The following is a 26,007-nucleotide window of genomic DNA, read 5'->3' as shown; positions in this document are numbered from 1 at the left end:
GTCCCAAAAGAAGTTTGTGTTGTATTGTTTATGCCAAGAAAATTGATGTGTGTTCAACTTGTCACTGAAGTATGTTTGTATGAGGGCAGGGCTGATGCATTGCAATATAGTAGCTACAGTATCAGTATACCATACCACAACCAAATTCAACAGCAATTCCTAGGCAATCATTAACTGGGTTCACTGTAAACCAAAGAAAAGTCTTTCCATTCACCTTTCTAAGCTTTACAGTAGGAAACTATGCAGAAGCAGGCTCCATGCATACAAATAATCTACATTTTCAGGGCTCACATGTGTCCTGTCTCCTCCAATGATGTTTTGATATTTGACACTTTAAATTCTTCACTTAAATGATTAACCGGTATAGAATTCAGACTTTGGATGCACCTGGATGGAAATGATCAGTAGGAGTTAACATTTGGAATCTTTTTGCTGTATTCCGTACTTATAGACCTTGTGCACACAGGCGGTAGTTTTAAAAGTCCAATGTAGGCTCTGTTAAATGTGCTTTGATAATGATACAGTAATGTAAGCAAGTAAACCAGTATATGGACAAAAACAGTAACTAGCATGAATTAATTTAACCATTTCAGGGGCAAACGGAGTATTTTCAGAAGGGGGTTTCCAGAGAGGGGTGGAGCAAAGCACAGAGATGGGTATATGCCGGGTCAGTTAAAGTATTATAGATAGATCAAATGTATATATATATATATATATATATATATACATAACAGCAGTATAGACCCCTGGGCATAGCAATGTATTGGGGCCCCTACCTATCCTCCAGCAGTAGGGGTGGGGGTTGCTGTGAGCGGAAGCTTTGATGTCCCGCGGGTGGTAGGGGGTATTATATCAACCGCTCAGCATGTAGGGCCTGGATCACTAATTTCCACTAATTACCCCTTTACTGCACAGATGCTGGGAGATGAGGTGGGAGAAGGGGGCATTGGGCTGAATGAAGGGGTCCTGATACATAACTTCCAGGGTGGTAGAGGATGTTTAATACGCAGAGGAGGGGTGTATAGTGGAGTGGGCTTATTATTCATAATTTTCTGGTGGGAGGACAGCTTGCTTGACTGCAGATATCTCCAGTTCCCGGAAATAGATTTCTTAGCTTTTAATGGAATTAAAAACTAGAGAATCCCACCTACCAAATGGTATTGGGAACTAGGGGATCAAAATTCAGGAGACAGAGCAATCTGCCAACGAGTATATAAAACTACATACCATGTGTGTGAAGCTGGAGCAGTAACCAGCTGCTCGAAGGCTGATGGCTCTGGGTCTGAGCAGAATAGAGACAAGCTTCTTGTGTCCATCAAAGGGGGAGAGTCACAGATTTTGGAATATACCCTCAAAAAAACTCTAAGTCAGACAGAACCTGAAATATTTGACTGGGAAGAGCAATTAACAGGCTTGGATGGGGACCACTGCTTTGAAGTCAGATATCTCTGGTTCCCCAGGGCCGGTTTTTAAAATTACCCATGGAAAGAGGGGACCCTCAGCTTTCAATCTAGGGCCCTTAGATTCCTGGGGGGTTTTCTGGGTACTCAGAAATCCCCCCTGCGTGCGCTACTGCATTTTGCCTGAATAAACATTTTTGGGAGCAATTGTCAATTGCTCCCAGAATTTACCAGATTTTTATTCCAACCAGTCAGATTGGAAAGAAAATATTAAGGCCAGTACACATCAGAAGATTATCTTTTCAATCTGGCTGGTTGGAGTGAAAATCTGGACATTTCTGGGAGCAAATTAAAATCAACCGTTTGCTCCCAAATGCTGGAAAATGGACAAAAGTAGTCATCTGCATAGATTGATTTAACCAAATTGTCTGTATGACCAATTTTTGTCTGATTGGCATGTTTAGGAGCAAATGGTCATTTGTCATTTGCTCCCGAAAATATCCAGATTTTCATTCCAACAGCCAGATTGTGTATAGTGTGTATAGGCTTCTAGGGTGTAGTCTATCCACTTTAAATTCACATTAGTTTCATAATTTATATTGTTATTATATTTGACTTCCATCAAACACAGGTCAACATATTACAGTGTAGTCTGTTCTTATTCAGCATAGGCTGACCAGGGAGACCAGTGTAGAACCAATGGCTACTGTAGGGGGCTGCAGGTGGTGAGGGCCCGACTCGGAGGCAATGAGTTTGCCGATGCCAGGTCCACTTTGCGAGTCCCTTGTTCTGCTCTCAGAGATGTAGCTTGGAGCATACACAAACATGCCCAGAAGAAGCCTCTGCACTTCCCTTCCCTTCCTTCCCTTCACTAGTCTGAAGGGCAATTTGGACCTGGTTTCCCTTGAACCCCCCCCCAGCAGCTCACTGGGAGTGCTTACATCCCATTTGGCACTTGTTGTGACAATATTTTTTAATCTGTGGGGTCACAGGAAGAGGACTCAAACCCATAGTGGCTCAGCCTGAGCAGCTTTCCCAGATGCAGGACTAACGGCACACACCACTGTACCAACTGATGTGCCATTTTTTTAATGCAACGTTCCATGAAATTAGCTAATGATGTCCTGACCAAAACAGAAATGGAGAATAGGGCTAACTACAGGAAGCCAACAACAGGCCACTATCCCAGGGACTAGATAGGTAAAACCTTAGTTATAATAAAACCATTATCATTTGGAAAGTAAATGGTCATGGCTAGTTTATAAATACATGTGCCACATATACCAGCAGGATGGAGGTGTATGTAATATTACTGTAAGCTGTTGCAATCTAACAACGCGTACTGAATGAAACGTGTTCTGATTCTGCATTCCATAGCCCATATGAGCTTGAAGTATTTCAGCTCTATGTAAAACCATCTCATTCTGCCTAGGGGCCAGAAATAGTTTTCATTGCAGCAATTCTTACATAATAGACAATCATGTGTCCTAGGGTCTCTAAGGTCAAAGACGGTCACTCATTCTCGGATATCACAGCCAATGTGCCCCATCATGGTTTTTAATCTACTAATCAATGGGGTCTTTGTCGAACATGTTGAGATCAGTGGTGTAACTAGGAATTTTGTACCGCCCTGCCATAAATAATTCTGGTTCCCCCCATCCATACATTTATTAGAATTTTTTTAACTAGATGCTTGTTGACAGAGGTTTCATGCTCATTGACAGGAGTTACATGCTCATTGCCAGGGGTTTCATGCTCATTGCCAGGGGTTTCTTATTGATTGGCAGTGGTTTTTTGCATGTTGCCAGGGATTTACATGCTTGTTGCCAGGGATTTACATGCTCATTACCAGTGGCATTATATATATTCCAGTGGCAATATACAGGGTTTGTAGATAAAGTAATGAGACCAAATTCGGGAAAAATTATTTATTGAATATACCGCTACTAACAATTAAAATTCTTCAAAATAAGACCCTTGTGTGTCGACACACTTCTGCTGAGTTGTCCATACTTGGAAGGTGCCCTAGAAGTCCTTTTCCAGAATGTCCTTCAAGCCGCGCATCAAAACTGCTTTGACCTCTGCTAGGGTCCCATGGTGGTGTCTTTTCAGGGCTGTCTTCACTCGGGGGAACAGGAAAAAGTCTGCCAGGGCCAGATTGGGACTGTAAGGGGGGGGGGGGGGGGTGGAGATGCAAGAAATAAACACACAGTGCACCCTCCCCCCCCCAGCCAAATAGATGATTACTCACCTGTCCCGACACGTGTCTGGCGTTGTGAGTAGCGGTGCCCGGGGACACGCGACAGGACGGGTGAGAAATGATATATTTGTCACTAGGGGCGGCACCTATTATGGGCGGCAGGCTGGCAGCTGTCAGAGGGGACAGATCCCATGCAGTGCGCTCCTGCAGCTGCCTAGCGGATGGTGCTGGAGACCATCTAAGCATCAGGCAGCAGGGAGCACAGGATGATCTGCTCTCATTTATCAGAAGTGGCAGCGATCAGCATGAAATCAGTGCTGCGCTGCCCTCCCCATCTGCTGCGGCTTCCCCAGTCTGACAGTCAGCAGCACGACGCGACCCCAGCTCCAGCTCGTGATGCAATCAGAGCTCTCAGTCCTGCAGCCTTGGTGATTGGCTGCCAGGACGTAAACTCTGATTCGCCTATGGGATGATACTACATTGGAAATTACAGAGGGCCACCTGTATAACGCCAGCTGACTCGCAGTAGCTGCTGGGGGAGAACGGCTCAGGTGGAGCGTGAACTCCAGAAGCCATGGAGATTAGATAGGCGCTCTACTGGCCTCCTCAATAGCCCGTCTAATGGCGGGCTGGGCAGGGAGGCAGGCCTGAGGTTCTTTAATCGCCCGTCGGGCAGCTGCACCCCTGTTGTGTTTGGAGACAGCACTGCTCCCACCTGTACCGGACAGGTGGGAGGCGGGCACTGGTCGGGGACACGTAATTCCCGGGAGCCTATGGAGTGAGCGCGAACGTGAGGGATCAGCCTGGTCAGGCAGACGTGACGCGCCAGCCCGTGGCTGCTGAGGACGGGGAGACCTGTTCTGCTTGATGCTGCAGCATAGCGCATTTTCAGTGACACTCTCCCCGACCTTCCACAGGTAACTGGCTGCATTACCTCCCACCATTGCCTCCTGCCCACTGCTTGCACGGAGGAGTGGAATAACACTTGGAACAGCCACAATCAGCACAAAAAGTATTGAAATACATAGTGGGTGATAGGTATAATATATATACTGGGGGGGGGGGTGGCAAAAATATTGTGCCCAGGGGCAGCCTGACCCTTAAATCCGCCCCTGCATATTATGTATACCGGCTGCAGCAGGATGGGGACGGGGAGGGTGGAAGGAGGAGTTCCGGTCGGGGATTGCCACCGGGATTCTTGTTGTAAGTGTCCCCAGCTGCAGGGACAGGGGGATATGTGGCATGTGTGTGTGTGCATAACACTGGGCGCAGCGTTATATACACACATGATTGACACCTGTAGCTAAATATATATATAAGATATATATACTAGGTGATTCATCGCATGTGGGTATGCTGCGGGTGGTGTGGCACGTGGGTGTGCGGGTGGCGTGGCTGGGTGAGGGTCAGGTGGGAGGGTGCCATGGGTGGGGGAGGTTGATTGCGGGTGATGTCGGTGGGAGAGTGGTGGGGGCGGGGATACTGCAGGTGGTGGAGTTGCAGGTGTGGGTGTGGTCCGTCAGGGGGTGCACTGGTTGAGTGCGGGGCAGTTGCGGGGTGTCGTTGGTAAGTGGTCGGACCTGCTGGGTGTCCGACCATCCAGGTGGCGAGATGGGCAGGAAGCAGCGATCCATCACTACAAATGAAACATGGCAGCAGTGTATGGGCACCTTTAGGCCATGGGGCATGTATAGTGAGGGTTAAGTGATGGGGCGTGTATAGTCAAGATTAGGGTAAGGGGGTGTATAGGTAGGGTATGGGGGGAAGGAAGGTGTATGGTTAGGGTTAGTGAGGGTGGGGGGTGTGGAGGGAAGTGACAGTGAAGGTTTGAACACATTAACCCTAATGTTGTCACTACTAACCTGATCCTGCTGTGGCTTTAAATGGGCTGCTTGTGGGCAGGATGCTCTGTATTTCTGCGCTCCATCAGGGACTTTCGGTTTGTAGGATTCCTGTCAGCCTGGTTTGCCTTGGTGTGCACTGCGTCCCCTGCTTTCATTATATGGCCGGGTTGTCCACACCATTGGCGGCCAGCATATGGGCAACTTGTATCATTTTCCAGCAGTGGACAGGCCAGGTCACACAGATATGGTGCCAGGAGTCAAGGGAGGTCCCGGAGACTGCAGTGCCGCCATGGCAGTTGGGAGCTGGGGGCGCATTGATGGTTTGGGGTTGCAGAACTGGGCTGCAGGTCAAAACTGCAGGAAGATCTCTCTCCCCCGCCCCCGTTCCCCGCAGCAGCGGCGCACACACAGCGGGAGCCGGCGCCTTGAGCATGGGCAGGGGTGGATTGTTTCGTCTCCTCTCCCCCTCCGTAGGGGGGGGGGGGGGGCTGCGTCTCCATACCTGTGACTGTGTGGACCGCGGGAGGAGCTACATGCTGGCGTGCATGTGCAGCAGGCTGCCCCGTCCATGTTTGATCAGGGCAAAATGCCATTGCCGCACTGCAAGCTGAGAGCAGTGGCAGGGTCCGTGGGGCAGACATGAGGGAGAACGGACGTTTCTGGTGAATTGTTGAACGGCCCTGCCCTGCTGTAATGATAGTATGTCCCTGCTCTGATGGGCCACTGTCTCTGCCCTGGGGCACTCTGTGAGTGTGTGTGTAACCTCGCCAAGACTCCGCCCAGCGGTATACACACACTCCCAGAATGATTGACACATGTAGCTAAATATATGAGATATAGCTACCTGGAATCTATTTAATTGGACTTCATGATGTATTTTTTTTTTTAATGAATTATTTAATTCGCACACCAGTGAAATTGCAATTTGTCCAGAGAGTAAAATCAAATTAAGCTAAAATAATAAATTTTCTTTATAAAGGCTAAACGAGATCTGGGAAATTTGGGGAAATTGTGTGCTTGCCCTCTGTTCTAAGTATTGATTATTACTTGGCACACTTACTACCCTAGGGGCCTTATTCTAGTTCACTCTGACAAAATCCTGCTTAGATGGACAAAACCATGTGCACTGCAGGGGGGCAGATGTAAAATGAGCAGAGAGAGTTAGAGAGAGTTAGATTTGGGTGAGTTATTTTGTTTCTGTGCAGAGTAAATACTGGCTGCTTTATTTTTACACTGCAATATAGATCTCACTTTGAAGAAAAACCCCACCCAAATCTAATTCTCTCTGCACAAGTTACATCTGCCCCCCTGCAGTGCACATGGTTTTTTCCATCTAAGAAGGATTTTGTCAGAATGAGTGAACTAGAATAAGGCCCTAAGGTAGGTCTATGATGATGAGGAACACTGGAAGACCTGTAAACTGAGACTTAGAAAACGAAGCAGAAGAGTACCATTGAAACTTTGTAAATGAAAATTGAGAACGATGCTAAAGAGCAGTGGTATCGATGTTGGAAGAACTATCGCTGCTGAACCTGTGGATCTGATGAATGGATGCTGAAGAACTGTGGTGCTGAAGAAAGAATATTCACTTGGACTATATGATGTGAACCATCGATAGGATTAATAGGTAATTAATATTAACAGTGATTGAAGAATGAGTGTTCATTGGTATGATACGATGTGAACCATCAATAGTGTGTTGGAGACAGCAATAACGGCAAGTAGTAGTAGCAGCTCACATAAATACCCTAACACAGGCACAGATGATGACAATTTGTCGATGTTGGGTCACTGATGGTGGCTGTATAGAAGATGACTCTCTTAGAGGTTTCTGGTAGAAGCTTAGTGGTATTGGGTAGATGAGCAGTAGCAGTAGATGAAGCGTAGAGGTTGCAGACAACATTGGTGAGCCGATGATGAACCAGTAGGGGACCTGGTAAGGTACTTGTGTAGTTTCACGGCGCCACCGCGCGCACAGTGAAACTTTGAAACTTGGCAGTCTGCCAGACTCTGTGTTTACTGTGCGCGTGCCGCACTAGCTGTTCTGCTTTCCTTATGTAAGCTACGTTATCAGCGTAGCGCTGGGCAGCAGCAGCGCATGCTGCCCAGCGCTGACAGGTCACTGTGGTACTTGTAGTTCCACAGTGAAATAGGCAGTCCTGCGCACCGCTGACAACCCGGCAATTTAGACGCTAAAGCATTTAAATCCAGTCTCCTGCGCACCGCTGACAACCCGCCAATTTAGACGCTAAAGCGTCTAAATCCAGACTCCCTGAACTGGACACCCCGGCAATTTAGATGTCTAGATTTAGACGTCTAAATCCAGACTCCCTGCAAACCGCTAAGATGGGGGCATCTAAATTTAGACGCTAAAGCATCTAAATTTAGTAGGGTCTAGGGGTACACTATTAAACCTGTTCACAATGACACTAACAGCTGTCGACCTTGTTAATTCCACTATCCACGCCAACCCGAAGTATGGCAAGCGCAGCAAGCCTGCGATGGGCGGCGGTATGCGTCCTACGACCTTTTCATACCCCCACTATCCACATCGGCGTGGAGTTGATTTTATAAAGTGTGGCGAGCGCAGAGAGCCACCGAGCCCGAAGCGTGGCGAGCGCAGCGCGCCCCGCGAGGGGACGCGGATACCTGTGAAGCCTGTGAGGGGACGCGGATACCTGTGAGAACAGCTAGAGCGGCACGCGCACAGTTAAACAGAGCGTCTGGCAGGCTGCCAAGTTTCAGACACAGACTGTGCGCGCGGTGGCGCCGTGAAACTACACAAGTACCCCTGGTAATCACTGTAGTATAGACAGGAGCAGATGCTGACTGGAGACATCTGGAGTGGAAGCTGCCTGGAAGCAGCAGGAGTGGATGGAGTAGCACTGCTAGAAGTCAGGCTGTGCTGGAGCTGGTATTAGAGCTGGTATTAGCAATTGGTCTGTAGACAGAGACATCCAACAGGAGGTTTGACAATTGAAGCACTGACAGGGTGCAGTTTTCCCAGCATTCTTATACGTAGACTTCCCCCCTGTGGCTTGGGCAATCCACTTGTCCAATTCTGGACCAAATAACATGTCCCCGTTATAGGGAAGAGCTTCAACCTCCTTCTTCGACTCCATGTCTGCCTGCCAAGAACGCAGCCAGAGGGCTCTACGTGCAGCAATAGAGTTGGCTGAGATGTGCGTGGCAATCATGGATACATCCTTGGATGCATCTGCCATGAAGTTTGCGGACTCCTGGATATACTCTGCAAGCAACCTGAGCTCCTGGCGAGGAGTTCCCTCATCAATGCCCTGAATCAACATGGCCGCCCATTTGGAAATGGCCTTGGATACCCAGGCAGATACTACTGCCGGGCGCAGCTGGGTCCCCGCAGCAACGTAAATCCCCTTGAGAGTGTTCTCCAGTTTCCTGTCCGAGGGGTCCTTCAGAGTGGATGCCCCCGGGACTGGTAAGAAGTGGTCTTCTTGGACAGTCTGGAAACCAACGCATCAACAGCAGGAGGGGTTATCCATTTATGCAAAACAGCTGGTTGGAAAGGGTAGACGCTAGAAAACCTTTTAGGTACCTGGAATCTGCTTTCCGAATTCTGCCAGGCTGAGGCCAATTGTCCCTGTTTAGGAAAAGTAAAAGTTACCATAGGTTTTGATTGAACCTCAAAAAGGTCCAATTCCTGCGGGACAGGTTCAGGTTCCTCTGGAAAGTTGAGAGCCTGCCTTACCGCCATAACGAGGGCATCCATCCCTCCTGATGAGCCCTCAGTATCTGTGGTGGGAGCAGGGTCATCATCCAAATCCATCTGGTCTAGATCATCCTGTTGTAAAGCAGGGTCTTCATTCGAGTCATCGGAGTCCTGCATAGTGGCTAAAGGGCGCTTCTGGCGCCGTGTCTGAGCCGCCGGAGCAGCCATGCAGGCTACCAGAGAATCAACAGATCTGGCTAAGGTGGAGACCCACGCCGGCTGAGCCGAGCGGGATTCCGCAAGTTCAGAAGACAATTTGGACATGGCTCCAGCTAGGGAATCTGCCCATGGAGGGGGGACCCCCTGGGTGGCAACTGAACCCTGAGAAGAACCCAGGCATGCCTCACATGCCGTAGCCTTACTATCAGCAGATGACTGAGTGAATTTAGCTCCACAAGTGGAGCATAAGAAGGCTTTCTGAGAAGCCTTGGTGGCAGCCTTGCCTGTCATGGCACAGCGCACACACTCCCACACACACAGTTAAGATAAAATACAATACTGTATATAGACCCCACCACTCACACTACAAGGGAGGGGAATGGGGTACCAGAGACTGTGGGGCACCAGAGGGGAGGATATCAAAACCCCCCTATATTAATATAACCCTCAAAGCAAAGGAGGGGTAGGTCCCCTGTGTCGGCAGTCTCCGACTTCTGTACACTCCTGAGGGAAAGGAAGTGACAGAAATAATTGGCCCTGCTGCCCCAACTAAAATACCTTATTGTGCAGAGCCTGCAGCAATGTGGCTTAAAATCCAAGATGGCGCCTGCCACATGCGCGCGATCAGGCCCGGCAGTTAGCGCCGCAGCGTACCCCCAGCCGCCCGCTCACCTCCTCCCCACCGGCGCCTGTGCTCTGAAGACAGCGCTCAGTGTGCGGCAGTGAGATGGGGCAGCTATAGGAGCCGCCTGGGGCAGCGTTAACACAGCGCTGCGCTACTACTGAAAAGTACTCACCGACCTGGCGAGTACAGCAGGCGGGCAGCAGGGACAGCGTGTATGATGGTCCCTTTGGTGGGGGACCGCAGGAACACCGTAGGTCTGGGCAGGTGCCTTTGGGGAGGCCCTGACAGACAGGCTGGTTTGATCCAGCGGCGCCTGGCTTCTATCCTCAGCGCAGCCAGAGGTAGGAGCAGAGTAATTTAGAAAGAAGGAGGCCTAAGGGATAAAAGAAATCAGGAGAGAACTCCTGAGTGTCCAGCTCCCTAGGCACAATTTTTCTAACTGAGGGATTGTGGGGTATTAGATAGGAGGAGCTAGCTTCTTAAAGTTACAGTGTGCCAGCTCCCAGCATCTCACCTCTAAAACCCACAGTAGAACACCAGTGTCCCCTGGATGAAAGTGAAAGAGGATTGGCTGGCCAATATTCAGGAAGCAAGCGGCAGTGGATTGGCTGGGAGAGTCCATGTGATACTGGCAAACATAGTTGCACTAAATCTCACACAGCTAAAGGTGGCCATACACTAGGGCAATTTATCTGATGCTTGAAATTGCATGAGATTTCCCTTTAAATCCCCCGTCTGCTTTCCGGGAGCCCTGCACGTCAGTTCTGTACTTGAGTGTTAATTTTGCTTGAGTGTTATTTCGCATCAGATATATTGCATGGAATTTATCAACCTGTGACAAATCACATGCAATTTATCTTACTGCATACAATTGTACCATACAATTTATCTGATGGGCTGTACTACAGGGTGCTAGGGGGGCTGGCCTAAATAGTACTGCTGAATTCAGGGCCACCACTAGTAATGTCTGGTGGGCTCATTGAGCTGGTCCTGGTTACAGAAATACTACTTTTTCCACATTAAATTTAAGGGCTGTGTAAAAGATACAAAAAACACTTTCTTACAAATATGTATTCTGTTTCCCACATGACAAACTAAAATACTACTGCTACTACTACTACTAATAATAATAATAATATAATTATTCCAAATATCCTATTTATAGTAAGTTATATCTTGGTAAACTAACAAAATAAATAAATAAAAGTTATTTCAGACGCCGAGCTTTGTGCTAGTCCAAAGTGGTAAAACAGGTTTCAGGATTAACTGTAGCAGCATGTGAGCCCTCTGTGTCTTATTTACATGGAATGCCAGCACAATATTGTGCAAATACAGCACTAAACAAGAGGGAAGGTTCATAACCTGTATTCTATACTTCTGCCCGCATACTGTTAATATTACCACTGTTTTTGTTCCTTTTTTGTCCATATGCTGGGTAAGTCACTCTCCTATTCATCCATTGGAACTTATGCTGCAAAATTCGTAGTAGTAACGCCACCCGCCACTCACACGGCTGCCCGCCCCCTCCCACCTCGCTCGGCGAGTTTCCCCGCACGGTTCGCAGCCTTGGGTGCGGCGGCCAAATCATTGGATGGTTGGCGACCATCCAATGATTTGGAAAGAGCACGCAAATCTAAGACACTCTTTGGTGTCGTCGATTTGCGTGCTGCCGGTACGGGAAGATGGTGGGCAGCTGATGTCAGCTGCCCGCCCCGCCGCCCCATGTCCCACCCGCATTAGCATGGGAACTCCCAGTGTTTTCATGGGAACACCCATGAAATTGTGGGCATTCCCATGGCCGCAGCCCACCGCCGCCGCCCCCTGCCCACACTGCTAGGCACAAACAGGGTGGTTCGCCGTGCACGCTCACACCCTGCATAAATGCTCATGCACAGACGCAAAACATCGCTTCCTCATGCGAACGCGCGGGGGAGCGCTCAAATCAGAATAAGGCCTTTTATCTACATAAGGGACCGTTCCCCAGAAGATTATTTCAATTTGCAAACAGAAATCTTGGGACCCAGTAGATAGAGTTGTGGTTTCCCATTGGAAATGTAGTGGAGACACTGAAGGGGGTATTGGGAGGGTAACAGATGCACCCTGAAATGTATAACTGATTATCCACACAAAAGTAGTTTGAAGCAATTAAAAAGTTTACTCCATGTTCCAAGAAAAAGTATTACAGCAAAACAGTCATTACATAATGAGTATATTCCCAATGAGCTTTCAACATAGAAAGCCTGATTTACATGACGCACGCAGGGATTTTATCTGTTACATCTTACACAGGTTCATTAATATTCAATATTACGCTTAGCGCATCTGCCAAATCCCATGAAATAAGCAGATAACATCTCTTACACTAAAATGTCCAAATTATCTTTGGTTGAAGGAATTTATCACATGGGTTCGTCCAAATTCAATTGGTCATTGGGTTTAATCATTTCTCGGAAACACCAGCCCACTCTTCTTAATCCGTCTGCATAACTTGCAGGTGTTGTCTATTGCAAGATAATGGCTGTAATCCGAAGCCTTAATTAACAACAAAGAATATCACTGGACACAATTATCTGTGAAGTCAAAATTCTGTCAGATATATAGAGGTGACCTTCATTAACATTATATTGTACTGTAGGCAAATACATTGTAGTCTTTAAATCACATTTTAAAAGGACATTCAGCTAACCACAGACATATCATACCTGCTTAATTATGGAAGCGGTTGAAAGGTCTAGAGCAGGCATTTCCAACCTCGGCACACCAACAGCAGTGGTGGCTCTTACCCTTTTGGAGGAGGGGGACTGCCACAATGCGGCAGAGCCAGATTAAGGTCTAAATGGGCCTGGAGGTGAAAATGATCAAGGGTCTATTATGCGCAATAATAGGGGCTGCGGCCATCACCTAATAATGTGGGTGGCGTGACCAGTGTTCTGGTTGGGTGGTCTGCTCATGGGTGTGTCTCTATTTGTCTAAATACTTTCAACTAATTATATATGCCTGGAAAAGGCAGGGGGCTGGCATAAGAAAAATGCAGGGAGATATAATGGCGGGTGCCCTCCAAAGGTGCACCCCAGGACGCCGATGTCCTAAGATACTTGCGGGGTGAGGCAGCACTCCAGTCATAAAAAAATACTGAAAACCGAAACTTGGTAGACAACATTATCAGCACCTTTTATGTGGTAACTTAAGTTTACCACACCATATATCCCTTATACAAATCATGCAACACAATAGTAACCCCCTTATACTGTACTTGCTTCTTACACATTATGCCACATGGAATGAGACAAAATTCACACCGATTGAGTCAAAATTCACATTATGCCACACAGATTAAGGCAAAATTCACATTTTGTCACATGGATTGAGCCAAAATACACACTATACCAGGCATGTCCAAACAGTGGCCCTCCAGCTGTTGTGAAACTACACGTCCCAGCATGCCTTGACATAGTTTTAGCATTCCCTAATTGCAAAACTGTGGCAATGCATGATGGGACTTGTAGTTTCACAGCTGGAGGGCCATAGTTTGGACATGCCTGCACTATACCAAACAGATTGAGCAATATGCTTCATAAATAGGGGCATTGCGCGCCAAAGTCGCCCATTAAAAATTTACACCATAAGACGTGGGGCGTGGCCACGGCAAGGCGGGAGTGAGGGAGAGTAGGGAGAGCTCCCTGGACTGAACATCCGTGGACGTGCAGATATCCGCCTAACTGAGTAAAAAGTACCTGACCCGTGAGCTCCACAGGCTGCGAGGTGCCATCGGCGGTGAAGAAGCTGCATTGGGCTGTGTGGGGCGGCATTCTATGCAAATGTGAGGAGGCTGCTGGTCCCCGCCGGCTTCGGATTGGCTGGAGGGGGGTGACGCGACCTGACACTCGAGAGGCGCGTCATCAGGGCGAGACCCAGCAGACGCCGACGCTGCTGCCCGGCGTGCACGTGGGAAGCCGGAGGAGAATACAGCTAGAGCGGCATCCACTGAGGGCTGTATCGTCATCACAGCGCAGGTAGAACCCTGCTGCGTTCATTGCGAGCTGCTGGCTGCGGATCCCCTGAAGCGAGTGAGGAAGCTTTACTGCCCTGGTGGACGACTGGAGACCCCCCAGAATCCTCAGTATATTTTTCATCTAATGCTGACCCAAATGGGAGAACCGCCCGGGCACAAAACCTAATAATGCCAGAGCCACTCTCACTCCGATAGAGACTGTGCTGTGTATCTATAGTCAGTATAAAAGCCACTTTTTCAATACTGAATAGAGACTCTATTGTGATTCTACTGTGACAATTTCCCAGGCAGAAAATTCAAGGGTAAACCTGGAGTATTGGGAAGTGTTAAGTATTTGTGCTCCTCCTGCCCTCCTAGAGACTGTATAATATACTCTCAAGCATGGGGAAAACCGGCAATACAGCTGCAGCGGCCCGCCTCGAAAGATATGCCCGAGTACAGGCCGCTAATAATGGGCAAACGCCAGCCTCTACCCCCCAGTCCACTCCCCAGAGTACCCCCACCAAGGGTACAAACCCACAGGCCCCAGACATAACGCTTAATCAACTCTTACAAGCCATAAATGGCAGTGAGCAAAGGCTCACAGAAAAAATTGATTCAATCCAGCAGGATATTGGCCTGATGAAAAATGATATTAAGGAGGTCAAAGAACGGATTAAAGAGGCCGAAACACGGGTCTCTAATGTAGAGGACAGTAATAATGATCTGCTGGTGAAAGTTAATAATTTAACAGAGCAAATGCGCGAAGTGAAGGTGAAAATCACTGATATGGAGGGGAGATTGCGAAGGAACAATGTGCGACTGGTTGGCCTTCCTGAAAAGGAAGAGGGAACAGAAGTTATTCTCTATTTGGAGAAATGGATAAAAGAGAAAATGGGTGGCGAATCTTTCTCCAAACATTTTTCTATCGAAAGAGCACACAGGGTGCCATTTCGTCCTCCCCCTCCAGGTGCCCCACCGCGCACGATTATAATTAAATTCCTACATTTTCAAGACCGAGATAATCTACTCCGGTTAGCAAGGCTAAAGGGACCATTGGAGCACAATGGAATGAGAGTGTCTCTTTTCCCTGACTTTGCGATCGAGATTCAGAGAGACCGTGCAAAATTCATGGAAATAAAGAAAAAGCTCCGGGAGAAGGGGGTTAAATACTCCATGATCTACCCGGCAAAACTAAGAATAGTGACTGATAACGGAACAGTCTTTTTTCAAACAACAAATGAAGCCACAGCCTGGTTGGATAAATGGATGCCAGGCACTAGTCAAATGTCTAATAGTAACGCATAATGAATAAATTACATTGATATTTATTAAGGTCCAGGGAACTCGCCGCCTTTTGGTGAGCTAGAAGAGTAAGAGCCCTTGGGCTGGAAGAGGTGGTTGGGGGTAGGGTAATAAGTATGCCAGGGTGGGCTAGGTATACAGGGTGGAGGGAGGGAGGGAGGGATGGGGATGTGTTTGTGATATATGTATGTGTTTTGTTATGCCTAGTATTCAAAAGTGCTTCTCTAGCTTGCTCAAATATGAACTATTATTGCAAATGTGTTTTTAGTAATCTGTGCGGTAAATCTGTCTGCTTTAAAGTACCTTAAGGCATTGGGAGCTAAAGTTGTGCCAGGAACTGCTGCTATTACTGTATATCTTGTTTTTGTGGGACTGTTTCTCTTTTTGTTTGGTCGTTGGAAGCTTTGGCTTATGTACCAGATACTTATGTATTATGGTGACCAATGGGGTAATAATGAAAGTAGAAGGTGAACTTAAGATAAAGTGGGAAGTGGAATACAATATCGGTGTGACTAAATGGTAGTAATTTTGTCCTGGAACATTAGGGGCATGAATAGTGGGGTTAAGAGATCACTAGTGTTGAGACAAGTGAAGCAATATAATGCGGATATAACTTGCCTAGTTGAAACCCACTTAATGGGTAACAAAGTGTTAAGCCTTAAAAAACCATGGGTAGGTTGGATATTTCACGCCCCCTTCACTACAACCTCAAGGGGTATTTCAATTATGGTCAAAAAGTCTCTCCCGTTTGTATGCATCCGTAAGAAGATTGATCCGCTGGGTCGATATATCTTCTTGGAATGCACGGTTTGTTCAAACCATATACTGCTAATGGCGATCTACATACCACCACCCTTTACATATGAGATATTGAAGAAAGCGGTGGAATTCTCGGCCTCGACCCCGGATACCCCGATAATCTGTATTGGAGATTATAACAATATCTTAGATGTCCATATGGATAGGTGGAGTAAGTCGCCATCGGCGGGACGTAGGAATAATAGAGGGCTTGATGAATTTGTCAAAAACCTCGGGTGGGTTGACCCATGGAGGGAGAAAAATCCCGACGCAGTGCAATTCTCATGTTACTCCGCCTCCTTTCAATCCTTTTCTAGAATTGATTTTGCATTGATATCAAAAGATCTAATGCCAAATATTGTAAAAGCAGATTATAAGAGCAGAGGTATCTCTGACCACTCCCCGGTTTTTATAGAGTTGTCAGATGACCGTAGAAGAGAGAACTTCTTTTGGAAATTTGATGCAAGATGGCTTGATAAACTAGAGGAGAATACTAACTTTCAAGACCAGTGGAAAGAGTATTGGGAAATAAATAAAGGCACTGCTACTGTTGATATAGTATGGGATTGCTTCAAGGCTTATATGCGGGGTGGTCTCAAAAAGAGTATTGGGGGTCTAAAGAGAGCTGGCAGGGCCAAAGTTACCGCGCTAGAAGCAGAGAGTATAGCTAGGGAGAGACAATATATCGCTGATAATGATCAAGAAAGTAAAAAAAACTGGTTGGCTGCCCAAGAGAAATGGATTGAGTGTGTAAAAGAAGAGAATGCTAAAATGATGATGAATAGCTCACAGATTAGATATGCAACGGCCGAGAAATCTGGCAAATTTCTAGCAAATATCGCCCGGGCTGAGAGCTCTCCAAACACCATAGTGAAAATATTAGATAGAAATGGCGGGGTGGTTTGTGAAACCAAAGAAATTTTGAATTCCTTTAGGGACTATTTTATGGATTTATATGAGTCTAGGGCAAGGTTTACTCAGGCAGAAACAGGTGAGTTCTTAAATAATATAGGCCTGAATAGGTTATCGCAGGAGGATATGCAAGAGTTGGAAGCCCCCCTTAGCATAACTGAAATCAAAGAGGCGATTAGTTCATTACCAAGTGGCAAATCTCCAGGATTGGATGGTATTCCTGCTGAGATTTATAAGAGATATGCTGAATTTATGGCCCCCTTGCTGTTGGAGTTATTTAACGCCAGTTATTGCGAAGATAAGCTCCCACGGTCGATGTTGGAAGCTAAGATAGTGGTCATATTAAAAGCAGAAAAAGATCCAATGGTATTGGAATCCTATAGGCCAATATCCCTGATAGCTACAGAAGCAAAAATTCTGGCTAAAGTACTTTCCTCAAGGCTCTATAAATACATAGGGAAAATAGTGCACGAGGATCAGACCGGCTTCATGCCGGGCAAATCAACGGCGGTGAATCTGCGAAAACTCTTCGTGCACCTACAGGCCTCACAGGATGAGCGTCCGCTCCCGGTGGTGATGTCACGCGGTCAAGGCTTTTGACTCGGTCGAGTGGCATTACCTCTGGGAGGTCATGCGTGCAATGGGAATGGGACCAGGGTTTATAGGCTGGATAAAACTGCTATATTCGGACCCGGGTGCCAGAATGGCTGTTAATGGTCACGTTTCTCAAGCTTTCCCCCTCTACAGAGGGACCAGGCAGGGGTGTCCCCTGTCACCAGCTCTATTCGCATTGGCGATTGAGCCTTTAGCTTGTATATTACGGCACCATCCGGGAATAGAGGGGTTCAGGACGGGCGACATAGAGGATGTCGTAGCGCTATATGCGGATGACCTATTAATCTTTTTATCGGACGGGGGTAAGGCCGCGCCATTGGTAATGGAGGAGGTTAGGAGATTTTGGGATCACTCTGGATTCAGGGTGAATTGGAGTAAATCCAACATTTTTGCAATTAAATCACGGGACTCAGGAAACCCCCTAGTGGATACTCCACTGAAATGGGTACACACCTTCAAATATCTGGGAGTTTGGGTTTCACGAAATCCTGGGGAATATAAGGAATTAAATCTAGACCCTTTAGTGACCTATTTAGCCAATAAAATTAAGGTATGGGCAAAACTACCACTGACAGTCTCGGGAAGAGTAAACCTTATAAAGATGATAGCGCTCCCGAAATTTCTTTATTTATTACAACACTCCCCTCAATATGTAGCGGATGATTTTTTTAGGAAAATAAATAATATTCTTATAGCGTTTATCTGGAATAATTCCCGTTCTAAAATACGACTACAATATTTAACTAAAAAGAGAGATAAAGGGGGGTTAGCACTGCCCAACTTTAAATTATACTACATGGCTAGTCAGTTGACGTTATTAGAAGACTGGATTAGTCCAGAGGCGAAAAATAGGGGGATAGTGAAATTAGTCTCCCAGTCTGAAAGAGGGATTTCCCCGTTGCAGAAATTAGTTAGGGGCCAAATAAGTAAGAAAGATGCTCCCATCGTGGTACAAGCAATTAAAATATGGCGGGAGGCCAATAAGTGGATGGGGTTTCGCGAGCTTGATGATGAACACCTCCTAAATGACCCGATTGTCCTGAAGGGGATCGAGTTTCTCCAAGTGGCGAAAGTTTGGGAACCATTTGGGTTGACGGCCTTGTCCCAGGTATACGAGGGGGCTGTACTTAAGTCATTCAGCCAGATTCAGGCAGCATTTGCGATACCCACAAAACATTTTTTTAGGTACCTCCAACTGAGAAATTCCCTTGCGGCCCACTTTAGGGAGGGGCCCCCGATATTTGGGATATCACCATTCAAAAAGGTGCTTAGGTCAGATAAAAAACACAAATTAATTTCAGTTATTTATGATCAGCTAGTATCAGTGGAAAGGGGTGTGACACAAGAACTACAAGATACGCGTGAGAAATGGGAAAAGGATATAGGACCAATAGAATCAGATGACTGGTTGAGGGCAATGGCGGCGGTCCCGGGTGCTACAAACTCCATTAGAGTACAGCAGGTGCAGATGTTTGTACTACATAGAGCATATTTGACTACAACAAGATTATTGAAGTTTGGAGCCAGATCATCTGAGGAATGTCCAAAGTGTCAATCATCACCGGGTTCATTCTATCACCTGATATGGGAATGCCCCAAAATTCGGTTATTTTGGGAAAAAGTAATACAAACCCTGGTGGAGCTGGGTATTAATAGAGCGTGCTTAACAGATAGATGCTGTTTGCTAAATATCAACAATGATGTGTCTCAAACGAAGGAGGATAAGGCCCTTATAAACAATGTATGTGCCCTGGCCAAGGTAATGATAGCGAGGACCTGGTTGGCAGATACGGGACCAGATTTTGAAGGTTGGAAAGCACTGGTGGAATACACAATTCAACACGAGAAATGTATATATATATATAGGAACGCACTGAGTAAGTTTATTAAAATTTGGAGTCGGTGGATAGACCGATAGAATAAAGTAATAAAGCAATAAAAACACGAGTAATTAGAGGGAGGAATTATTTAATTTTTATTTTTAAATTATTATTTTTTTTTTTTTTTCTTCTTCTCTCTCCTTGTTGGGGAATCACTGTTTCCACAAAGATAAAAATAGTTCCACAAAATATAAGATATAAAAATATAACGTTATAATCACTAAACTAACACATTTAGAAATTTCTAACCAGAAATAAAGTAAAAATAGCTGGCCAATACGGGCAATACATATATATGAAGGGTTGTCCAAAAGAGAGAAGGGGTAGTTGGGTACAGTCCATCATACCATAGGAGGTATAGCGAATCTAGGTGACTGCTGTATAACTAGTTTCGGCAAGGTTATAGAGGTGAGAGGAGAAGAGAATAAGAAAAGAGGTACCTCTCCACTAAGAACCATCGTGAGCAAGAGATAGAGGAAGTAGAAGTAGTAAAATTAGAGTGTTAGAGGATAGGAAGTAAAATAGTCTGGGCATATATGTGTTTTAGGGCTGTTTTGTTTTTAAGTGTTCTTTTGTAATAAACTGATTGTATGTGTTGCAAGATATTGAACACTGGGACTAGGGGAATTTGATTTCTATGTTTGGATAAAACTGGAAAACCCACTTGTCCCAGAACGTGGATGTTTGGTATATTTATGAATTGATGTATGTTTGTCTTTTATATGTCTAAAATTTCAATAAAGATTAATTAAAAAAAAAAAAAAAAAATTACACCATAATGCCCATTACATGTTAAGCCTCACACCATAATCTCCATTACGTATTATGCCAAACACCATAATGCCTATTAAAAATTATGCTACATAAGTGTTGCTTACCTACATGTTCATTGCCAGGGGTTCCATGCTCATTGCCAGGGGTTCCATTCTCGTTGCCATGTGGGATTACATGCTAATTGCCAAGGGGGAATACATGCTCGCGGTAACTGGGTCAGTCACCGCCGGGCAGAAATGACAGCCATTAACAGCCGGGCAGAGAGCAGGGGGCTGCCCAGCTGTATTCAGAGCACTGCATGTCCCGGCTATTTGAAATAATACCCCTTTCATGCCAGAAAATGCAGGGAATATGGTCCCAGGATCATGCAGGGACATTCTCGGACTGGCCCCTTTTACACCAGCCTAGTCCCTGCGTTTTCTGTTGTGAGGGGGAGAGAAAACCACCCCCGTCCCCCTTTAAACAACCAGCTATATCTTCGGAACCAACTGACCCATTTACAGTAGCCTTTGAATGATTTTGGTCCCGTGAAACTGGGCCGTTTGGTTCCAGAGAAATCTGTCCTAAAACAACATGAACAGCCATGAAATTACATTTCAGAAATAAAAAAAAAAAATAGTTTTACCTGCAATATCTCTAGAAAACAATGAACCCATATGGACAAGGTATCAGATTGAAGGGCCAGCGATTTGGGTTCGACTGAGATCAACCTTGAGTTTCTGTGATGCTGTAGGGGGAACTGGCAGCTGTTGGAACCGGGTGGCGGTCGGAATTAGCGGGTCCCATGTTATCCTATGAGGAAAACGTTCCAGGTTTGCCTTGTGATATCTCCAGTTCCCGAGGGATGGTCTCGTTGGAAAGCCCTGACCCTCAGCTACAAAATGGGCCTATTTGGAGAGTGGGCCTGGAGCTATAACTCCATCAGGCCCATTGTTAATCCGGCTCTGCAATGCGGGCCCTCCCTCCTTTGCTGCCGCTGCCGCACATGTTCCTGCCCCTGGTCCCCTGCACGGGGCCAGCATATGCGCAGTAACTTCATGCACTGGCCAAAGGCTCCATGGGCTGTCTTTGCAGCAGCCCCCAGAGGCTTAATCGGGTTCCCGGGTCCGGAGCATGTGCAGTATGGTCCGTGGTATTGCGCAGAACCCATTTTGGGGGCTGACGTGCAGAGAGAGGCATCCCGGAGGGAGGGAACACCTCCCAATGAGACTGCCTTGAGTAACTGGCAGGTCGGACTTCCAATAGGAAGTCACTGCCAGTCGCAGTGAAGCCAGTACAGCCTCACAGACTGCATTTGGCTTCACTTTAGGCAGAGACAGTGGTGGATTTTACCCGGGGGGCTGCAGCCCACTGACCAACAGTGCAGGTTTTAGTGATATCCAGGCTTGAGCACAGGTGACTTAATTAGTACCTGAGTGATTCTTCCCAGGACGGCTGGTGAGTCCGGCCTCCGGGGGGGACACTTCCTGGAAGTGTCCTCGCCATGCCATAGAAGGGGCGGTGAGTCCGTCACAGCCTGGGCTGTACCTTACGATAAGGGGTGTTATGGATTGGGGCATTCAGTCGCCGCCAGGATTAGCACCCTTGACTGGAGTTGGTCTCAAGTGCTTTCTTTGCCTTAGACAAATAAGGGTCATATCATTTCAATAAATATATATGACCATTTAAACTTATGCAGTTGTTGTCCGTGTCGTTATTTGTAGCATAAGGTATCCGTGTGAGTTATTTCTAGGCAATTAGAGTTAAGTATAGGTATAGACCAATCGGTATAATTCATGAGGCGCCTTAATACATTTCCAATGAAATTGTAACTTAACCATAAACCTGTATTACACTGTGACTCTCACTGAACACAAATATACCGCTTTCACACTGCCAAAACGTTTTAAAAACCGGTATTTCTAAACGGTATTTAAAACGGGTCTGAGCCTTCACATTGCAGTAGATTACCGTTTTAAATACCGTTTAACCTCAGTCACATCATTCAACCTGTTTAATCCCCTGAACACGTTTCAAGGCAGAACGCAGGGGATAGCCTATCACAGGTCTGTAGTCTGTTGTTTTCACTAAATACCGTTTCAGAGCCATTCTCACTGCATAAAAAAACGTCCCTGAAACGTGTAGGACTCTGGCGCTTTCCCACTGCAGCCTTAAACTTTTTGAAAGGGGGAAAAAAACGGCAATATACTGTTTAACAATTGCAGTGTGAAAGGTGTAATAGAGGACAATTCACACTCAGGGGGAAATTTACTAAAGCTTCTAAAAATGAAAAGGTATGCCCATAGCATCCCATCAGCTTCTATCTATATCTGTCTATAATTTTCTAGGATGCAATAGAGAAATTATAGACACAATCTGATTGGTTGTTCCAATGCCATTACCTGTCAATGTGATCACTGACACTGCCTTCTAGTAACAGTGATTGCAGAGCACTGTGCTCTCAGTTACCAGCCCTGAGCCTGTGAACACTGCTGCCTTTATCACTAGCCGCCCAGTGTGTACGGGCCAGTGACGAGCGGTGGCTGCCGTTCATCTGCTTTTATTACCGGCAGATGAGCAAGGGGGTGGACGGCTTTCCCTAGCATCCTGCTAGGGAAAGCCGACCACCCCCTGTCAAAGTCGCTGTCCAGAGGGAAAAGTTGCTCAGTGTGTATGCACCTTTAGGATGGGGTTTTTAAAGGACAGTATATATGTTTCTTTTGGGACAATGGGGGTGATTCTAGTTGAATCGCTCCCCTGCACATTCGAACAGGGGAGCGATTTTTTAGAGACTGTGCATGCGCATAAGTAATTATGCACATGTGCAGCCTCTGTATGCGAGCGGGCATGGTAAATTGATAATTCGCCAGCTGCTCGCACACAGCAGTGCGTGTGGGGGGCGTGGGGTATGGGGCGGCGGGCCGTTGTCGCGCCCATCGGAATGCCCAGCGTTTCATGGGCGTTCCCATGAAAATGCTGAGCGTTCCAATGGAAATCCACCCATGATGCAGGTGCGGGGGCCGGGCAGCTAATGTTAGCTACCCGCCCCTTCCCACACAGAGCGCTCACATTGTCAGCGACCATCGAATGATTTTTCCCCCAGCGTGCGAGGCGGGGGCGGGCGTTCATGCGGGCACGAGTGGTGTTTAGAGGACCTGTAAAGCTGCGAATTTCTCAGCTATGCAGGTCAACCAAAATTACCCCCAACATGTGACGTTGCTGTAAAGTTTGTGGAATTAAGCACAACTGCCTTTAATCCAGTCTATTAATCCCTATGCCAAATACTGTTCCTGCAGCTGGAAATCACTTAAATACATAGATTACTGTGGGATTAAATGTAATGCACTAGTTTGATGAATGTCATTAAACATCCTTATACAGAGTTCATCATTTAGAGACTGTGTGTTAGCATATGTGTATTTATAGAAACTAAGAGTGTTTTACATTAAATACATTAAATAGCCATAGTAATAAGGGTAATGTATAGCGCCATGATCTCTCCAGTCGTACAGTGCAAGTGAGCGATCTCCTATATAGAACTGAATAGGGTGAGCAATTAACCAGTTTAGGGTAGGGGGGCTGCCCCTGGCCGCGATGGCACCCTCCATCACTTCTCCTAGTCCCCACCGGTAACTATTGCTGCCATCCTGCTGGTCCCCACCGCGGTCGCGGGACCAGCACATTTGCAGTATCGTATTGCAGTATGGCCCCAGCTCTATGGGTTGCTTTGATAGAAGCTAAATCACGGTCCTTGACCCAGTACACTGCAGATGACAGGCACCGGGACCGGCATACGCGCAGTATTGGCCTCGGTACTGTGCATGCGCAGACCACGGATTCTATGGGCTGCATCCGTAGCAGCCCATTGAGGCATCCCAGAGGGAGGGAACACCTCCTAATTGGACTGCCTTGGGTGACTGGCAGGTCAGACTTCCACTGTGAAGCCAGTGCTGCCTCACAGGCTGCATCTGGCTTTACTTTTTGAACGCAGTGGCAGCTTTTATCTGGGGGGGGGGGGATATCGGAATAACGGAATGTCAGTACAACTATAGGTGTATCTCGAGGCAAATATATTGCGACACTCCATTGTGCCTCCAGTGCACTCCAATGACACTCCCACGATAAGGTTCTCTCTTCCTTTGCATCTGACCGGTTACCTCATGGTTAATACTCAGGGACTCCCATTTCAAATCAGTGATGCCTAATTATTGGAGTGTCTTGTTGGGGTGTTGTGTATGTGTCGGATTACTTTTGTGTGTGTGTCCGCAGGGTGCAAACAGAGATGGCAAGCCTTTTTTTTTTTGTAAACAGATATTTAGCATACACAGGCAGATAGAGAATATTATATATATAGCAGAATACATGGCGGTTACCACCATATCATGCCGAGAACATCACAGTAACAACCTTATCATGCCGAGAACATCACAGTAACAACCATATCATGGCGAGAACATCACAGTAACAACCATATAATGGCGAGAACATCACAGTAACAACCATATAATGCAGAGAACATCAAAGTGGCAGCCAGACAATGCAGACAGTATGGTAGTAATAACCTCCATATAATGCAGAGGACATCACAGACACAGCCATAGCATGCAGAGAGGATGGCAGTGATTGCCAGTTAATTCAGAGAACATCACAGTAACAGCCGTATAATTAAGGTGACCAACCGTCCTTCTTTTGTAAGTTCTGTCCTTCCTCGAAAAGTATCCTCCATTATGGACCTTAATAATGCGGCTTCCACGGTCAGACCTCTCTGATCGCGCAGTGCTGTTCCTTTCTCAGGCTCAAACAGTAGCTTCTGCACATGCGCAGAAGCACCGTACGCTGCCATAATATAATAGCCACGCAGGAGCTGCTGCGCACACCTGCCCGCCCGCAGCAGCAGCACCCTGCGGCTCTGTGTCCAGACTGCAGCTAGCTGCACAGCACGCCCAGCCCAGGCCCTGTCTCAGAGGAGGAGGCAAGAGACAGCTCAGGGCACAGTGAACATACTGTATTGGAGATGGGAGCAGCAGAAAATGGGAAAGGTGGGGGAGAGATGTCAGTGCTGATATGTGTAAAAATGTTTTATATGGGGATGTGCACAGTGTTGTAGCTATGCTGAGGCAGCCCCCGTTGTGGCTTGGAGGAGCCAGATCCAGCAGGGTCTGCCTCGGCGCTGAGAATAATTGAGCCACTGCTGCTGCCACATTGGACAAGCAGTGCTGCGCCTCTCGGGAACAGGCATTGAAAGCCACCAGCGCCCAATAGACGGACATCCTCCCTCCCTCCGTATTCTGCCGCCCGCCCATCCTCCCTCCGTATTCTGCCGCCTGCCCATCCTCCCTCCGTAGTGTGCCACCTGCCCATCCTCCCTCCGTAGCATGCCACCTGCCCATCCACCCTCCCTCCGTAGTGTGCCGCCCGCCCATCCTCCCTCCCTCCGTAGCATGCCGCCCGCCCATCCTCCCTCCGTATTCTGCCGCCTGCCCATCCTCCCTCCGTAGCATGCCGCCCGCCCATCCTCCCTCCGTATTCTGCCGCCTGCCCATCCTCCCTCCATAGCATGCCGCCTGCCCATCCACCCTCCCTCCGTAGTGTGCCGCCCGCCCATCCTCCCTCCGTAGTCCGCCCATCCCTCCCTCCGTATTGCCACCCGCCCATCCACCCTTTCAATGGGTAGTGCTGGCTGCGTCAACAAAAGGTAAAATTAAGCCTGAATCTGATGGGATATTAGAGGAGGGGAAGGGGGGGGGGGGGCACTTCATTTCACAAATGAAAGGGGTTGG

Source organism: Crinia signifera, chromosome 7 (assembly GCF_055691185.1).
Source record: "Crinia signifera chromosome 7, ASM5569118v1, whole genome shotgun sequence".
In the NCBI taxonomy this organism is placed as follows: Eukaryota; Metazoa; Chordata; class Amphibia; order Anura; family Myobatrachidae; genus Crinia; species Crinia signifera.
This window is presented reverse-complemented; position numbering follows the sequence as displayed.